Source organism: Scyliorhinus torazame, chromosome 7 (genome assembly GCF_047496885.1).
Source record: "Scyliorhinus torazame isolate Kashiwa2021f chromosome 7, sScyTor2.1, whole genome shotgun sequence".
NCBI classification, from domain to species: Eukaryota; Metazoa; Chordata; class Chondrichthyes; order Carcharhiniformes; family Scyliorhinidae; genus Scyliorhinus; species Scyliorhinus torazame.
The window spans coordinates 35,561,091-35,580,185 of NC_092713.1; positions in this window are offsets into that span (position 1 = coordinate 35,561,091).

Here is a 19,095-nt window from a genome sequence, read left to right on the forward strand (position 1 = left end):
CCGGCAATGGGGAGCTGAACCCGCCGCGTGACCGGCTCCTCCGAGATCGGGCTGCCATTTTGAAAGAATGCCCCACCCTCAAAGTGAGCTTGAGGGTCCCCCGCACCCCCCACCCATGGACAATCCAACCCCCCCAGACATAAGCATTACCGTCCCCACCCACCCCACCCCCCCTACCCCCAAGTAAGCACACTCCGCTATGGGGTTGCTGAGGGATCCCCAACCTTTAGGGCCTCCCCCTTTCATTTCACCCCCCCCCCCCTGTCATTGGCATGGCCCCCCTCAGGGTCTTGGCTCTTGGCAGTGCCAACCCAGCACCCTGGTACAGGCCCGTGGGCAGTGCCCCTCACATCCTGGTAGGTTGGCACTGTCAGTGCGCTAGGTTGGCACTTCCAGGGTGACTGTGTGCCAGGGGGAATGCAAGGGCATGACCCTGCCCTGTCCCCAACCACCCGGGGGGCTCCAATGGACTCTGTGACCCCCCTGAGTGGCCGCCAGACCTGGTCTCTGCTTGTGGATGCCAGTACAAATTGGAGCCTGGGTGAGGCCTCACCAGCGAGGCCAGTGCCTCCTGGGCGCCAGGCGAATGCAGCCTCATATATTCTATTCCTCCGCTAATAAGTGAAAAATTGCACAAGACTTCTTTTTTTTAATGTATTTTGTTCCAAACACAAATTTTACAGAGAACATCCACACATACAATCAATATACACATACACAGTTTGTACAAATGTTTCCCCTAGATATCCCTCCCTCCCCCTCCTTCACCCCTGCTGACAAAAAATTCCTTAAAGCTGGATAAGAACGGATACCATCGCACACAGAATCCTTCTCTGACCCCCCTCAGGGCAAACCTAATCTTCTCCAGGCTTACAAATTCCTGTACGTACCCTATCCACGCCGCCAGCCCTGGGGGCGTTTCCGACGCCAATTCAGCAGTATCCCTCGCTAGGCAATCAAGGAGGCGAAAGCCGCCATATTGACCCCCTTCCCCCCCTGCAGCTCTGGCATTTCCGACACACCAAATATCGCCGCCAAGCGGTATAGCCGTTACCCCAAACCCCAGTCAGTACCTCTGACCACACCTTAAACATCCCCCCTACCCAAATCCTTCCGATTTCTCATACCTCCCGAACATGTGGGCGTAGTTCAAGACGTCTTTATCGACCTGTCCTGTGACAGTTTTGCATCAGTTTTACCTAATGTACCTGGCACATTATGCAATCAAATATTCAGACTTTAGACACTTTAGTGGATTTTCCCACCAAGTGACAGACCCACAGTACATCAGTGGCAATTTAGAATAAAGCCGGCCTCCAAGGTTCACAGTGGAAGAGGTTTGCTCGGAATGGTTCTTAATGGAACAACATTCCTTCAAAGTAAACATTTGGTAGATACAGAACTCTGCAAAATAAATTTGTAAACAAAGGAAAACAGAGATCCTGCCAGAGAAGTTATTGGGAGCAGCTGTTTGCCATTTTGCGGTCGATGGATTCAATTATCTATCCAGCGTCCTAGACGTAGTATGAGAGAGGGACAATGAGGGCACAGATGTTTACAGTATAACTGGTCTGTTTTGGCTCTTTACTAGAGCAATCTAAAACTAATCCCCACTTTCTCCCACTGCTCCAAAGGCTCATCCAGTTATCCTTTAAAAGATGCAATGTCCTCTGTCATACTCACAGCTGGTTTAGCACACTGGGCTAAGTCGCTGGCTACCAAAGCAGGCCAGCAGCACGGTTCAATTCCCGTACCAGCCTCCCTGAACAGGTGCCAGAATGTGGTGACTAGGGGCTTTTCACAGTAACTTCATTTGAAGCCTACTTGTGACAAAAAGTGATTTTCATTTCAGCAAGCGTCAAGGCTCTCCATATTCCGACAGCTCTCATAAAGAAGTGTATCCTCACCTTTATCCTCACTCCCAATGATGACTTTAAATTAATTGATGAAATAGACCCCACAATTAATTAAAAGCTGCTATAACCTCTATTAATTCATGGAATGTGGGCCAGCATTTATTGCCCATCACTAATTCAACTGAGTGACTTGTTAGGCTATTTCAGAGGACATTTAAGAGTCAACCACATTGTTGTGGATCTGGAGTCACATGTAGGCCAGAACAGGTAAGATTTCCTTTCCTGAGGAGCACTGTAGCCACCTGAGTTGGCCACTTCCCGACTTAAAATGGAGAACCGCAAAGGCTGAAGGGAAATTCAGCCAACACAGGCAAAAACTAGCAGGTGCAAGTTTACTGTGTATTAGACTCTGCAGAAACCCAGACAGCATTGATACAAGCAGCCATCTGCATAATAATGTAGCAGCCATCTACATAGTAATGAGCGATCCCCGCGAACAATCGAACATTTTGAGGTAAACCAGGCCAAGCCAGACTCCTCGGCGCCAGCAGGAGCCAACACAAAAGAGGTTAACGGACACTTAAAGACCGCCCAACGATCAGGGAACAGCTCCAGTATTGGAGAAATCGAACCAAGCGATTGGAACAAAGTCCAATCACTTGAAACCAGGTACGGGGTCCGCCCCAAAGGGTGGGAAGCCCTTGGGGACTATAAAGTAAAGCCCCCAAGTTCAAATCGTCCTTCTTGATAGGGTCACTCAGCAACGCGAAGCAACCCCTGAGAGTGAACTGTCCAGCGGCCTCCAAGAAAGTAAGTCTCAGGTCAACGCTCGCTACGAGATAGACGCTCCTAGCTACCAGTCCATACCAGCTTTTGAATCCCGCAGACTCAGAACCCGAACGAAAGGCCAATTGTTCCCCTGACCTGGTGGGCCAGTCCGAAGCTACGTATAGGCCTGTTAGTTAGAGAAATAGCTTAGAAAGTAGAGTTTATGCATGAGTAGTGTTTACTGTGTATAATAAATGTGCTTTGATTTGAATCTTACTAATTAGTGTATTGAGTTATTGATCATTACTTGAACTTGAACCTCGTGGCGGTATCATAAAGATACCTGGCTACTCTAGAGCAAAGGTTATAAAACAGAGCCAATTGAACCAACCAAAAGTTAGCAACATATTACTGGCGACATCCTGACGGGACCCGATCTAGAAGTGGCTTAACCACTCCGGGAGAACCCAAAATTTGAATTAGAAATCCAATTGGGAACAGAAAAACCACAAGTGTTCAAGCAGTTCTGATGAATCCTCATAATTCGGAAGTATGTTAATGCATGCGTAACTAACAGGGCGATAAGGTAACACTGATAGATCTTTTTGTTGCGACAAAACTGTCGGGAGTTTGTATTCCGGAAAATAGCAAAAGCCGTACCCGTAATTACAGCACCGCCTTAATACCCCTTGTTCCAAATTTCAGGATAAGAAAAATGGCAATGCAGGCAATGCAACGCCTCATGAACCCTGAAGAATTCGTGGTCGCAGCGACCAGCAGTAGAGTAGGACAGTGTCCCGTTTGGGAAGAGGAAATCAGAAAGTACCTCAAAGGGAAAGGATGGCCCCTTTGGAGCGAATTCTGTGAAAATGAGGAAACAGGTCCCGGGAGTATAGGACATATTTGGTGGTCGAACCTGAGCGAGATTCACAAGAAGAGCTCAGGAAAAGCTCGCAAGCCGAAGGCAATCATGTCCTGTTTGGCACAATTGCGAGGCACAGAGGAGGTCGTTCGGATGCTCCGCAGAGAGATCGAGGAGGCACATCGAATGAGTAAGGTCGATGTGTGCGAGATAGAGAAAGTGAACCTAGAATTAAGAAGGAAGTTAGCAGCAAAGGATGGAGAGGTGGATGATGCCAAGTGGGCACACCAGTCTTGTCTGGCGCACTTAAGCAGCTTCCAATCCCAGTATGAAAAGGCCTATCAGGACACTCAACGTGCAGTCCTGGTACGAGACAACACAGAGAAGCAGGTAGAGGCATTGCAAAGGCAGTGTAGTGACCTGAAGGCAGCGTTAAGAGCACTCCATACTAACACCACGGAGCAAAGACAAAGCTCATTAGACCACGCAAAGTGCCGGAAGCAGATTGCAGAACTTGCAATCTCTGCTTTCAGTTCAAAAAGGATTCCAGGAAACCTTTGGATCACAGCTAGATGAGGGAGACGACTCTGATTGGGAAGAATTGAGTGAGACAGCGCAGAGATATGTTTAGGGAACATGTGCGCTGGGACTGCCCCAGAAGAGAAAAACGCCCCATCCCCCCACAGAGCAGATAGTTCCGGCTCCAAAGAACCCAGTCATCACCCACCGCACAGCCACAGCGGACGACACTGAATTTCTGTACACCACCCCCTTAACAGTGACCCAATTATGGGACGCGTGTGAGAAAATCACACCGTTCCTCCCACCTCAGACCCCCACCACTTCTTTGCCAGAGTAAAACAGCAGGCAACCATGTACGGCGTGGATGAGCGAGAGCAAGTAAAGCTCACAGTTTTGAGTTTAGACCCTTCGGTCGTAGCAGCCCTTCCCGACCCACAGAATGTAGGAGGAGGCACCCTTGCAGAAATGCATACCGCGATCCTAGACGCGATCGGGTATAACAGGGGTGACCCCATAGAAGGCCTCAATAAGTGCAGGCAAAAGAAAACCGAGCACCCCACAGCATTTGCTGGACGCTTGTGGATCCATTTCGCAGCAGTTTTCGGAGACTTAGACCGCGACCATTTGTCCCCAGACAACATGGCCAAATGGACCCGCACCCTTATCTCCCATGCCACAGAAACAGGACAAAAAGCTTGTGCCAATTATAATCCCTCAGAGGAGACTTATAATGAGAAATGGGTTGTAAAAAGATTGTCCCGCACCTGGAAGCAGTCTGTTCAAAACAAACCCACAGTTAGGAAACCCGAGGAACAGCAGGGAGAAGCAGACATCCAAGCGGTGAAAACGCACCAGAACCCCGCATGGGTAAACGAAGGCAGGAACAGCCCCCCACAAAAGCCACAGGAGTGTTACAACTGTGGACAATTAGGACACTTTGCACGAGAATGCAATGCCCCACGAAAGCCATAGAGAGCCCAGCAGGCAGGCACTCTGAATAAGAATAGGACAGAGCCCATACGTAGTGTGAGCACCCGTTCAGACCAGACGGACCTGAACGGAACGGACTGACGGTGTTCGGGCTTCCCCAGTTGGGTCTGCGACACCCTTTGGGATAGGTCCGGCCGACCAGTAGTTGCAGCAAAGATACGGGGACAGCCCATCGAATTTCTCTGGGACACAGGAGGGTCCCGCACCACAATAAATTCCTCCACCATATTCCAGAAAGACACGTGGCCCACTACAGCCACTATCACCCTCAGCGGCTTTACAGGCCACTCACAGCAGGGACACATCACAGCCCCTGTACCCATTCAGATTGGCAATATAACGACAAAGCACCCCATAGTTTTATTCGATCTACCCCACAAAGCAGAACACATTTTGGGAATCGATTTTATGAATTCCCACAACCTGTCCTTTGATCCAGTCAATCAATGTGTTTGGAAAATGGCAAAATCCCCAAGAGCCCCCGCAACGCTCACAATAGGAGAATATGCAAACAAGATTAGCGCAGTCGGCGAATTCTGGTTTGACCCGACCACAATTAGCACAGACAAGCAGGTTAGGGCAGTTCTGCAGAAGCACAGGACAGCATTCGCGACCCACAAACACGACTGTGGCCAGATGACTGGTTCCGTTCAAATCAGAGGACCTGACCCTAGACCCCAAAAGCAATACGGATTTCCCCAAGAGGCAGAGGGAGAAATCGCAAAAGTTATCGACAGCTTATTGGAGCAGGGCGTACTTAGATCAGTAGCCTCCACTAATAATGCCCCGATTTTGCCAGTGAGAAAGCCCGATGGACCATGGCGACTGACCATCGATTACCGGGAACTCAACAAAGTCACCCCCGCAGCAGCCCCCACGGTAGCCACAAGTCCCGAGAACATGCTCAAACAGGGACTCAACTCCCAATACTTCATGGTTTTGGACATCAGTAATGGATTCTGGTCCATTCCATTAGCAAAGGCGTGCCAGTACAAATTTGCCTTCACATTTAAAAATCAGCAGTACACGTGGACATGCCTTCCACAAGGATTCCACAACTCCCCCTCCATTTTCCACCGACAGCTGGCAAATGATTTGTCAAAGTTTTCTCGCCCCGAATGTCTGGTCCAGTATGTGGACGACCTATTACTGCAGACCGACACCAAGGCAGAGCACATCGAGCTTCTGGCCGAACTCCTGGAACTCCTTCATTCAATTGGTTGTAAAGTCAACCCAAAAAAGGCCCAGATTTTGGAAAACAAGGTGATATATTTGGGTACAATTATCACACATGGTAAATGCGAGATCGAACACAAAAGAATAGACTCGATTGCCAAATTGCCCCTTCCCCAGAACGTTTCAGCCCTCCGGTCGTTTTTAGGACTGGTTGGCTATTGCTGAAACCACATTGACGGTTTCGCCAGCAAGGCAGCACCCCTCTCAGACCTCCTAAAGAAAGGAGCCCCTGGGAATGGCTTCCGCAGCATACGGATGCTGTGGACTCTTTGATAAGAGCCCTCATTGCAGCCCCCGCACTACAAGTTCCAGACCCGCTTTCTCCCTATGCGTTGGAGGTAGCAAGCACAGACCGCACCCTTTCGGCCGTGCTCCTCCAGGAACGGCACAAACAGTTAAGGCCCGTGGCTTATGCCTCCAGAGTCTTAGATGCTGTGGAGCAGGGATTTTCAGCCTGTGAAAGGCACCTGCTCGCAGTTTTTTGGGCAGTACAATATTCATACATAACCGGACTGAACCCCATCACAATCCTGACGGAACCCACCCCCCCCCCCCCCCCCCACCCAACCTTTACTGGACGGACGACTTAAGGACGGTACAGTCAGTCAAATAAGAGCAGCCAGGTGGACCCTTCTTTTGCAGGGACGGGACATCGCTGTTAAAAGGACCAAGACCCACACTTTCTTAGCAGATAACCTTCAGTACCGAGGCACCCCCCACGAATGTGAAATCATCTCACCACACCACAAAACAGGCCCCTTTATTGCGAAAACACCCCCCAGAAAGATAGGTAGTCCAACCCAGAGCCCCAAGCACACCGACACGTGCGAACCCATAAGAATATATGTGGATGGATCTTCCACAATATTAGAAGGGAAGCGCATAACAGGATGCGGCATTTATGTCGGACGCGCAGGAACGCACCCTAGAAGAAATCGCAATAAAACGTCCAGGACATTTAGGCGCACAGGCGGCAGAACTAGCAGCTGTGGCGTACATTGTAGAACACCCAGATTCCTTCCCCAGCCCAGCAGACATATACTTGGACAGCCTCTATGTCTGCAACAGCCTTACAGAGTTCCTACACCTGTGGAAAGCAAGAGGATTTGTTTCCGCAGACAGAAAACCCCTCCCCTCAGCCCCATTGCCCCGTCACATTTTAGAAAAAGCACAGGGCAGGACTTTTGGAATAGTTAAAGTTTGAAGTCACCACCGTTCCTCCCCCACTGGAAATGTAAAAGCCGACGCACTGGCAAAAGCTGGTTCCAGGCACGGATATTTTTGGACACCCCCCGAAAGCGCACCAGTGAATGCAGTTCAGGTCTCTCAGACTAATATCGAGGATTTAGGGCAGGCCCAGAAGCAGGATAGCAATCTCAGGGAGATGTTAAAAGGAAACTATCCAGCACCCTATGATAGATTCAAAAATGCACTGACCACACACGACGGTGTGGTGTTAAAAGACATCCTTTATGTGGTTCCTGAACAGGACAGGAATCAGCTCATTTGTTTGTTCCATGACAGTCATGGACATCAGGGAATTGATCCCACTACAGCCCACCTCAGGCAGCTCTGTTGGTGGCCAAGTTTAAAAGAGGACGTAATGCACTACGTTGAGAATTGCCTTATCTGTGCCCAGAACAATCCGGACAGATACGCCAAGAAAGCTCAACTTAGTCACACCCGCCCCGTTAATGGCCCCTGGACTAACGTCCAGATTGATTTTATAGGACCATTGCCCCCTTGCAGGAATGGTTATAAGTATGTACTTGTGGTGATAGACACGTTTACAAAATGGGTAGAGGCATTCCCATCCAGAACGAACACGGCAAAGACCACAGCCAAGATCTTAACCCACCACATCTTTACGAGATGGGGACTCCCCCGCAGCATTGAATCCGACCAAGGTTCCCATTTTACGGGACGTGTCATGAAGAACGTCCTCAGAATATTTGGCATTACCCAAAAATTCCACATCGCATACCACCCCCAGTCAAGTGGCATCATGGAGCGCATGAATCGGACCCTAAAATCAACCCTCCGAAAAATGGTCCAGCAAAACAACACCACTTGGGACTCAGTCCTCCCTTTTGCGCTGATGTTTTTGCGAAATACGGTTTCAACATCTACAGGTTACACCCCACACACCCTCATGACCGGACGCCCCATGAAAGGCACAGAATTTTTATTGGGATTAGATTTGACCAGCCCCGAAGTGACGGCCCTCACACACGAGAAAGCAGTAGAACAACTGGTAGAGAATGTTAAAACGGCTCAGCTAGCAGCCGCGGTATGATTAGGCACACGAAAGAAACAGAGCAAGGCCTGTTTCGATAAGACAGTGCATGCGACTGAGTTTGAGGTAGGACAGCAAGTCATGCTCTCCATATACAACCCCAGCACATTCCTGTCACCTAAATATTCAGGTCCGTACTCCATTGCGGACAAAGTAAGCCCCTCCGTGTACAAAATAAAGTTCCCCAATGGAAAGACTGCGTGGTTCCATATTAACCAGGTTAAGGCATATGGACCACAGTCGAACCACACACACCATGTCATGCTCGACGCAGCAGATCACGCCCTGCCCACAGCCAACGTAACCATACCCTCCCCCAACACGTCCAGCCCAGCCACGGACTCAATCCCGACTCCACCACCGAACTCTAGGCTCAGCCCCGGAACGCCCACAGACTGCAGCGACAGCGACAGCGACTGTGACACAGACAATAGACACAGCATACCACCCTATTATCCCCATACATCAGGCCCACACCCACCGAATCTGAGCATGATTCGAGTGATCCCTTCATGATCACTTTCCTAAACAAACCCCACCACCGACCAACAATGACGACCCCGACTCCATTCCAACAGAATTGGAGACATCCTTTTGGCACCGAGATAATTCATTCAGACTCGTCCGGAATGACGAGATGGATCCCAAATCACACCATGCAGTCCTATCAGCCCTTATACATTCGAGAGTGTGGCATCCGGGAGAAGATGACGACTTTGAGTCTGACCCCCAAAGCGAGAACCCCTTTGCGACCCTGTTCGCAACCGATAACTGAGGTGTCCAGATGATGTTTTAAAAAGGAACCGCTTGGGAGAAAACTGTGTCCTTTCTGATGGAACCTGCAGCATGGTTTATGTTGTTTGTAGTGGTATTGTTTAATGTTGTTTGTAAGATCGAGAAAAAAAATTTCACAGCCCCACGCCACCACCCTTCTGACGCTCACTGGCAGTCAGAGAAATTAGTTTGTCCCGGACACTAGTTCAGAGGAACTAGCTTGTCCACAGAGACTTGTTGATGTCCCAGACGCCAGTTCAGAGGAACTCGTCTGTCGACAGAAAAACAGGCCCCCGTTCATAACTGCCCTTCTGGTTCGAAGGAAGAACCAATACGGCAACCCCCCACGATGACTACATTTTTGCCCGTTCTTGTTGGTTGCTCAGGCAGTGGAGAAACGGCATTGGGACCCGCCCTGCTTGGGAACCCCCCCCTCTGGTCAGCTATGCTCGGGTAGAGCACACACAGCATTGGTCGCCATCCTACCCGGGGATTCCATCCACATCTTACCCGTCGCGGCCCATACGCACCTCATTTCTGCAATTTACGTTCAAAAAGTTTTGTTTGGCTTTTAGGCAACCCTTAGGTTGCCATCCCTATGCTATTTACATCCTCAAACATTTGGATGGTAAATCGCACAGCTTGCGAGACGGCTCGCACTGTTTCAGTATTTTTAAGTGTGTCTTGTCCGGAATATTCGGTTTAAAAAAAAAATGAGGGAGTCACACATGGTGACAAATTGTAAAGGGAGAATTGGCACTAAAGGACAGACATACTAACAGACGAGATATTAAACCAAGATAGTAACAGACACTATGCTTGATCCCACAGAACCCCAAAAGCTCCAGCGAAGAGAAGAGAAAGAAGAAACCCCTGACTCCAACCGCCCCCCCCCCCCCCCTCCCCGCCGTTAATGATTCACTTCCCCATAGCACCCAGAGCCCAGTCACAAGCGACACCATACCATCTTGGTGTGACAGGTTTATAACCTGGTACTCCCTGTCCTACTTGATAGAATCCCTACTAGTATTGGCGATACTCTGCTGCATCGTGCAGACTATTCGTCTGAGGGAATGGCGAAGGAGAGCCTACCGCGCTCGCACCCCGGTATATAGGATAAGATCCCCTATTTTCCGTTCTGACCAGACCCCCGACCCCCGCGATCTATAATAAAGAACATTTGTTTCCGTTCTTTTTGTGAATAAAGAAATGTGTTTCATGAGCGATTGTACAATCCTGAGCTTGACTGCCAAGCCAGGAAAAATGTGAATAATGCTGCTATGATTTTGTTTGTGTATTGTTTAAGGAAGTTAGTATGATTGAATGTTTGAGTGAGTGTAGTTTAGTGAGGACAGCTAGAGGTACCGTTTAAAAAAAACTTTTTGCAATGCATGTCCCTGTTTTGACATCGCGCCACTTAGAATGTTAGTTCATTTTCTTGCATAGTTATGGTCAGTGTAGAGGCCATAGAAGAGTGCTCGCCGGGTCAGGGAATGAAGACAACACAGTTATGTGATCCTTCACGCTTCGCGTTCGGATCACAAGGAGGGATTGTAGCCACCTGTGTTGGCCACTTCCCGACTTAAAATGGAGAACTGCAAAGGCTGAAGGTGCAAGTTTACTGTGTATTAGACTCTGCAGAAACCCAGACAGCATCGATACAAGCAGCCATCTGTATAGTAATGTAGCAGCCATCTACATAGTAATGAGCGATCCCCGGGAACAATCGAAACATTTTGAGGTAAACAAGGCCAAGCCAGACTCCTCGGCGCCAGCAGGAGCCAACACAAAAGAGGTTAACGGACAATTAAAGACCGCCCAACGATCAGGGAACAGCTCCAGTATTGGAGAAATCGAACCAAGCGATTGGAACGAAGTCCAATCACTTGAAACCAGGTATGGGGTCCGCCCCGAAGAGCGGGAAGCCCCTGGGGACTATAAAGTAAAGCCCCCAAGTTCAATTCGTCCTTCTTGACAGGGTCACTCAGCAACGCGAAGCAACCCCTGAGAGTGAACTGTCCAGCGGCCTCCAAGAAAGTAAGTCTCCAGTCAATGCTCGCTACGAGATAAGCGCTCCTAGCTACCAGTCCATACCAGCTTTTGAATCCCGCAGACTCAGAACCCGAACGAAAGGCCATTTGTTCCCCTGACCTGGTGGGCCAGTCCAAAGCTAAGTATAAGCCTGTTAGTTATAGAAATAGCCTAGAAAGTAGAGTTTATGCATGAATAGTGATTTACTGTGTATAATAAATGTGCTTTGACTTGAATCTTACTAATTGGTGTATTGAGTTATTGATCATTACTTGAACTTGAACCTCGTGGTGGTATCATAAAGATACCTGGCGACTCTAGAGCAAATGTTATAAAACAGAGCCAATTGAACCAACCAAAAGTTAGCAACAGCACGAGTGATCCAGATGGGTTTTACAATAATTGACAATGGTTTCATGTTCATCATTAGACTTTTAATTCTAAATGTTTATTGAATTCAAATTTCAGCTTCTGCCATGGTGGGATTCGAACTCTCATCCCCAGAGCATGACCCTGGGTCTCTGGATTACTAGTCCAGTGACAATACAATACCACAATGCTACCGTCTTCTCTTAGCTTCTCTCTTCTACGGGAAATAATCCTCGCTTTTCCTCAAAACTATGTTTTCTTGGAATTCAAACCATCGGGTGAATCTATGCTTTGTACTCTTGAACTGACCAACAGCAGCATTCTCTCCAAGCCAACAATTGGGACGGTAATCATTCAAAACCAACTCTGCTGCATTTGCACTTTGTATGTCTGACACCAGACTCCGAACTAATTGCTCTATTCGGAACTTGGTCGGGGCAAGAAAGGTGGACACACTTTAGGAATGTCCTCAAGTCACCCTTAAAGGTGTCTAGCATCCTCACCGACTCATAGGAGCCCCTGGCTTGTAATTGCCCAAAATGGGGAAGGCCCCTTTGGGAAAGCACTGAGCACATCGATAGACTTCATCAGGAACTTGGAAAGTCGAAGACGAGGCGTTGAAGGGAGCATACAAAACTCCAAACCATCTACCCAACCCTTGAAGTACCTGTGGCAGATTCTGAAGATCATGCATTGGATTTATAAACCATCTCAGAACCCATTGAACAGGAGTAGGTGCAAGCCATCCTCTAATTGAGCCACACTGCCTAAGAAGAGAAGAACTCTCGGGCTTTAACAACCTCTATAATGGGGAAACCAAAATTGCACACAGTGCTCCGCTTGTAGCCAAAGCGGTTTTTGTACAAATGAATTTGTATATCATTATAGCTTATCCCTGACAGAGGAATGATTCTCTCAGGGGACTGGGAGAATTATCTATCCCTCTTTAAAATAGGAAATCAATGGCTCCAATCCAACCTGATACATCAAAGCTGAAACTCTGTGTGATTGGAGATGTCACCTATCAGATGAGATATTAACCTACTGCCTAGCCTGCCTGTTAAGGTGGATGTAAAATAACTTATAGCTCTGGCCAAAGATGAAAAAGGGAGCTCTCCCAGCGTTGGCATTGTTTGGAGGATTTTAAAGAAACAATGAAACATAAAACAGCCCCCCAGTCCTCATCCTCCCACCAAGCTTTCATACATTCACCATGCCCCATTGATGCCAGCCCATGTCATCTCATGTTCCTACCCACTCCGCCATGCCAACCTATGACTCTCTACCCATCCCCATTGCCCCTCATACCCTCCATGACAAGTTATGTCCCTCTACCCACGCACTAAGGTGGTTTTTAGCCCCCATGCCAACTTAGTGCCAACTCATACTCCACCACTACCTGTTTATCTTACACTTACCATGCCAACTCATCCAGTATACACTATGGACAGACCTCAGGACCCATGCAAAGATCAGATAGAATAAAGTTGTTAAGTGTCCAATGAAGAAGTCACTATTTCAGAAAAAGCACTCTGATTGACAAAACCCCATTCATCATATTTAACTTCTTTTAATCCCTCATAAAAATAAGCATTGGAATTTGTAGTCCCACTTCAAAGAGCCTAACCAGTCAATTAAACTATGGACTGAAAGGACCCCACTGTGCTAATGGAAGATTGTGAAATCAGTCAGGCAGCAGTACTCCAGTACTGATAGCCCTCAGGCTTATGTCAACAGACAGAGTGAAATAGCAAGTGTAGATTGTCTTTTAAACATTGCAGGGCACAAGTTTTAACTGGCTTGACAGCTTGAAAGTTCCACTGACACTCTTGATAGTTCCTTTTGACACTTTTGACAGTTACTTTTCACAGCACTCTTGACAGTTTCAGTGAGTTTATGAACTTTTTACACATAATCATGTCCACTTCTATCAAAGAACTTCTTACCTCTCTAAAAAGGGCACTTGACCTCTCCCAAAGTTGGTCCAGGACCATATCCAAAGGGGTACCCTACCTCTCCAAAAGTACACCTCACCGCTCCAAAGGACTCCATAAAGTTCAGACCTGTTCGAATCTGCACAAATAATGTTTTCCACTCCTGGCTAACAAAACTCCGACATGACTGGCGACAGCTGCTGTTTTGTATGGTCAGTTGTCTCCACGAAATGTGCATCCGCAAATCTTGACTTCCCCCCACCCTGCAAAAATGGTAGATGCCGTATTCAGGGGCGGGACTTTCAGATTTCAGCCATTTTTGTAATAATTGTGAGAATCCACACCTGTGTGCGCATTACTAAGGTGCATGAATCAGACCCTTTGACTCCAATCCAAAGTTTGTTTTTCATTAGTTTAAATCTTGTTCTGTTTGGTTTGGATTAGTTTTCCTGATCTACATTTTTTCTGTCTTATTTATCCTGTAAGGTCATACCTCAATTATTCACTTTCCAAGCCAAAAATTCAAACTTCTTTGGTCTTTTCTTTAAGGATTCGTCCTCTCAATTGCTTGGAGGGTTTGACTGTTTCCCCTGGTGACCAGACCACTCAAGGTGTGGTCTAATTAGAGTGCTGTGCAGTTTAAACATGCTTTCTGATGACATTAACTCGCGTATTTCGGCTATATTGTTCAGTCTTTTTCACACATTTTTTTGCCCGGGACCCATTTTTACCAACCGGCCATCCTTCGGGACACACGTCAGCCGACCTTCACGAACCATGCCAGCCGACCTTCGCGACCCACGCCACCCGACCTTCGCGACCCACGCCACCCGACCTTCGCGACCCACCATTTTTGCTTACTTTTAATGTAACAGGTGAGGCTGCTTGGTCCTCACATAGAACATGCAGAAGGAGGCCATTCAGCCCATCAAGTCTGCACCGACCCACTTAAGCCCTCACTTCCACCCTGTCCCCATAACCCAATAACCCCTCCTCACCTTTTTAGTCACTAAGGGCAATTTATCATTGCCAGTCCACCTAACCTGCATGAGGAAACCGGAACACCCGGAGGAAACCCACGCAGACACGGGGAGAACGTACAGACTCCGCACAGACAGTGACCCAAGCCGGGAATCGAACCTGGGACCCTTGCGCTGTGAAGCCACAGTGCTATCCACTGCCGCTACCGTGCTGCCCTCACGGTCTTGATTGCTTTGTCATTCAATGTGAGATCTCACGGCATCCGTTGAAGAAAATCAAGAGGTATGTACTCAAACTCGCCATGCATATAACACACATATAACACACATATAACACACATGGGCTTTGCATTCTAATTTGCAGTGGCACAATTAAGAAACCCATGCAATCATCTTTATCCTGCCTTGTTCCTGTTTTCAGCTTCTTCTTCATGGATTGTTCGCCAGAGGCCCTGGAGCTCACACCAGCACTGCTGGCAGCTACAAAGTGGAGGAATCTCTCTCGCGCCCAGAGCATGTGACATCAGCGTACGGAGCGTGTGACTTGCTCTCTGCTACCACTTCTGGAGAGAAGACTCCATTGATTTTTTAAAAGAACCTGCTCCTGGGTCAGCGCACTGACGTCAGCAGGAGGCGTTCTGCCTCGCTAGGTTCCGGGCCTGCGCACTGCTGAGGGGGCCACACATTCTGAAAGCTGGTCACGGTCAGCATTTTTAAAAACCGGTCGCAGCCAATAGGCACTAATTCCCATGATTGGGAATGCCGTGGACGATGGCCCTGCGACCCTCCCGACACCCACCCGTGGGTCGCCACCCTGAGTTCGAAAATGACTGATGTCGTTCATCATTCTACTTGCCTTTTGCTGCTCTGCAAAGTCGAATGGCTGTTCCCTTCGAAAATTTACGGAAAGAAAGGTTTGTGTTTATATGGTACGTTGCGTGAACAACGGATATCACAAAATGCTTTACGACTAATGAAGTGTAGTCACCCAGCAGTCAGTTTGTGCACAGCAAGCTTCCCCATCGCGCAATGTGAGAATGACCAGATCATAGAATCCTACAGTGCAGAGGGAGGCCATTCTGCCCATCGAATCTGTACCGACCCCACCATTCCCCTACCCCATTCCTGTAACCCCACTTCCGCTGCACTGCACTGGAAATTCAGCTTAGGTTTTAGTGATCAAGCACGGAACGTTGTGACTCTGGGATGAGAGTGCTACCAACATGGCTGACACAAGGCGATAGCATTGATCTGTGCCAGGGGCTTGAAGAGGTCTCACGGTGATTCAAGAGTCAATTTTTCAACATGCCAATTTTTATTTTTATTTGCCTTGTTATTGCCAGATTTTAAATTCCAAGTCAAGAAAAAGCAAAAGTAAGACTAAGAAATTAGACTCCAAAAAGAATGCAAACTATTGTTCTGTGACTGTGTACAGAAAGGTTGGAAGGGGTGAAACATAGTCTGCCTGTTCATTACTGGCTCATTTCATGCTGTAGGCATTGGCCCATTTACCTGTTCTGTCTCTTCTGACTTTGACCCTGGACCAGACGCAATGGAGACCAGGACGGATGTCCTGTTCCCTTGAGGCTCCCGGAGGGCAGCCAGTGATGCCTGGGACGAGGTGGCGGCAGCTGTGAGCTCAGGGAATGTGACCAGGAGAACTGGCCTCCAGTGCCATAAAAAGTCAACGACCAACACCGGGCAGCATGAGTGAGGAGACACCGATGCCCCCCCGCCCCCCCCACTCCCCCCAAGGGTGCATCCACCCACAAACTCCCCATGTGACCACCAACCCTCCCTGTACCCCTCTCCCCTTCAATACCCCCAACCCTCCCTGCACACCCACCTTCCCACCACCGTGAACAAGACATGTGGCTAACAATGCCCCCTCTGTATCTCCTCAGGAAAAACTCTCCCATAATCGTCAGGAAAGGGTTCAGACTTAAGAATCCTCACCACCTTCGAGGAGCGTGCCCTGGAGGTGACTGGGGTGGCTGAGGACAGGGTGGTCACCCACGTGGAGGCTGGTGAACGCCGCAGAGGTGAGGAACCACTAGGCTCCACGAGGGGGACCTGTCAAACGTCAGTTGTTATTGCCTTACTAACTGACCGATCATTCCCACCGACCACATGTCCATTCTCCCGCAGGTCTTCCCACTAATGGCACCAGCCCATCCCGGGCAGCACCCTCTCCAGCCTCCCAGGAGACCACCTCGGAGGAGAGCTCCGAGGATGCCACTGTAATAGTCGCGGCACAGCGGCCATCCCCACCCTCCACCAGCGCGGATTCACACACCTCATTGAGGGCCACGGGATGAGGTAAGCAGTTGGCGACTCCATCTCTGTTGTGCACCCTGGGGAAACACCTAGACGTAGTGGTAGAGCTAGGAGGGCCATGCACGGTTAGGATCACTGAGGGCACTGGGGGAACTAGTGAGGGGGTGGGGGTGGGGGGCGGTAGTTAGTGGGGAATTGGGAGGTTCGGGGGGGGGGGGGTGGCACCATCGGGGGGACTTGTATTACACAATAAACACCTTTGTGCACAACCAGGATGATGCCTCTGTCACTTTCTTCCACAATGCGGGCTCACCTCCGAATCCTTGGCCCATCTCTCCAGGCATCTTCCCCTTCTTGTGGCACCCACCCACCCTCTGGCCATGGACATGTACCCAGAGCTGTGTCCCAACCACTGGGTGTTTGGATGTTGGCTGCTCCGTGTGTGGTGTTGCCTCCCGCAGTGTTCAAGAACAGTGTCCAGGCATCAAGGTGTGATTGGGATGCTAGGCAATGACGCCCACATGCTACATGGTCCGCCCACCCACGGTAACCCACTTGGGTTGTGTGAAGTGCTCCTTAGCCCCGATTGCCAATTCCCTATTTGCAATAGCCTTCAGCCACACAGCCAGGGGCCTCAGCAGTCTGTAGGGGTTATGGGTGGTCGGTGAGGCAGACGGGCAGAGTCAAGGGTTGCCCCAGGAATTGGTACACAAGATCCAGGGTTGGCATGGTGGTGCCGCTCGTGGTTGCCCCCCCCTGGTTGCCGCCCCCAGCGCGTCTGCCCACCCTCCTATGGTGGCCCAACCCTGGGGAGGGCCCTAGCCGAGGTCCGCCCCCTCCGCCAAGGGTGCCCCATCCGCCTACGGAACATAGGGGCGGCAATCTGAGCACCGTTGGGGTCCTTGCCTGTGGGCAAAGATGGCTACTCACCTCCTCGGCTCCCCACTGAAGCCCTTCCGGCAGTTCATGTTTTTCAAAAGGAGCACTAATCGGCGTCAGTGTGACCATTTGCTGGGGAGACTGCTGAATAACAGGAGGCTGTTGGATAAGGTTCGGCTCCTGTTAATTGTGTGGAAATAGGGCTTAACCAATAATTGGTTTCTCGCCACGTTATGGCGAAACTCCGATTTCGCTTGCAGGAGCGCGCCGGTTGCATCGCAAACTGTTCGGCGCCTGGCGCGATTCTCAGTTTTAGCCTCTCCCGTATTCACTGGCCTCGTTTCGCTTGAGCGAGAGTGCAACGAGGCTGGGGAATCGCGCCCAGAATGTTGTTGGCTCAAGTTTCACTCTGGCGTTAACAAAGACGAGCTGGACTGACATCCCAGTGCAGTAGAGGGAGTGCTGCATTGTTGGAGGTGCTGGCTTTTGGATGTGACATTAAAACTGAGGCCCCACCTTCCTGCACAGGTGGATGCAAAAACTCTCATGGTACTACAGTAAGTCTGTGCTTTAAGTTTCCCCTTGTAAAGTCATTTTGATTTAACGGTGTGTTTTTACTGACATTGGCATTCAAGTTTAGTGTTGTGAATCCGTATTAATGTTGTTTCAAGCTGTGGGATATGGGCTCGCATGACCCGATGACTGGCATTTTGGAGTGGCTATTCCCACTCCCACCAACTTGCCAATCCGCCCACTGGCCAACCCTTCCACTCGCCGAAGCATATGGTTCACCGACACTCCTTCTAGTTCACCCTCTCACTGGTTGACCTTTGTACTCGCCTTCTGACCCTCCCGGTTACCGACCCTCTCCAACTCACACTCGCCAACCCTCCTCTGACTGACCCTTCCGCTGGCCAACCCTCCCTCTGGCTGGATCTGGATTCGCATTTGTTTATTGTCACATGAACCGAGGTACAGTGAAAAGTATTGTTCTGCATACAGTTCAGACAGATCATTCCATGCATGAAAAGAAAATACATAATAGGGCAAGAGGGGCAGCACGGTGGCGCAGTGGGTTAGCACTGCGGCCTCACAGCGCCAAGGTCCCAGGTTCGAACCCGGCCCTGGGCCACTGTCCGTGTGGAGTTTGCACATTCTCCCCGTGTTTGCGTGGGTTTCGCCCCCACAACCCATATATGTGCGGGGTAGGTGGATTAGCCACGCTAAATTGCCCCTTAATTGGGGAAAACTGAATTGGGTACACTCAATTTAAAAATAAAATAAAAAGTAAAAATAAAAATAATAGTGCAAGAAAAGTTAG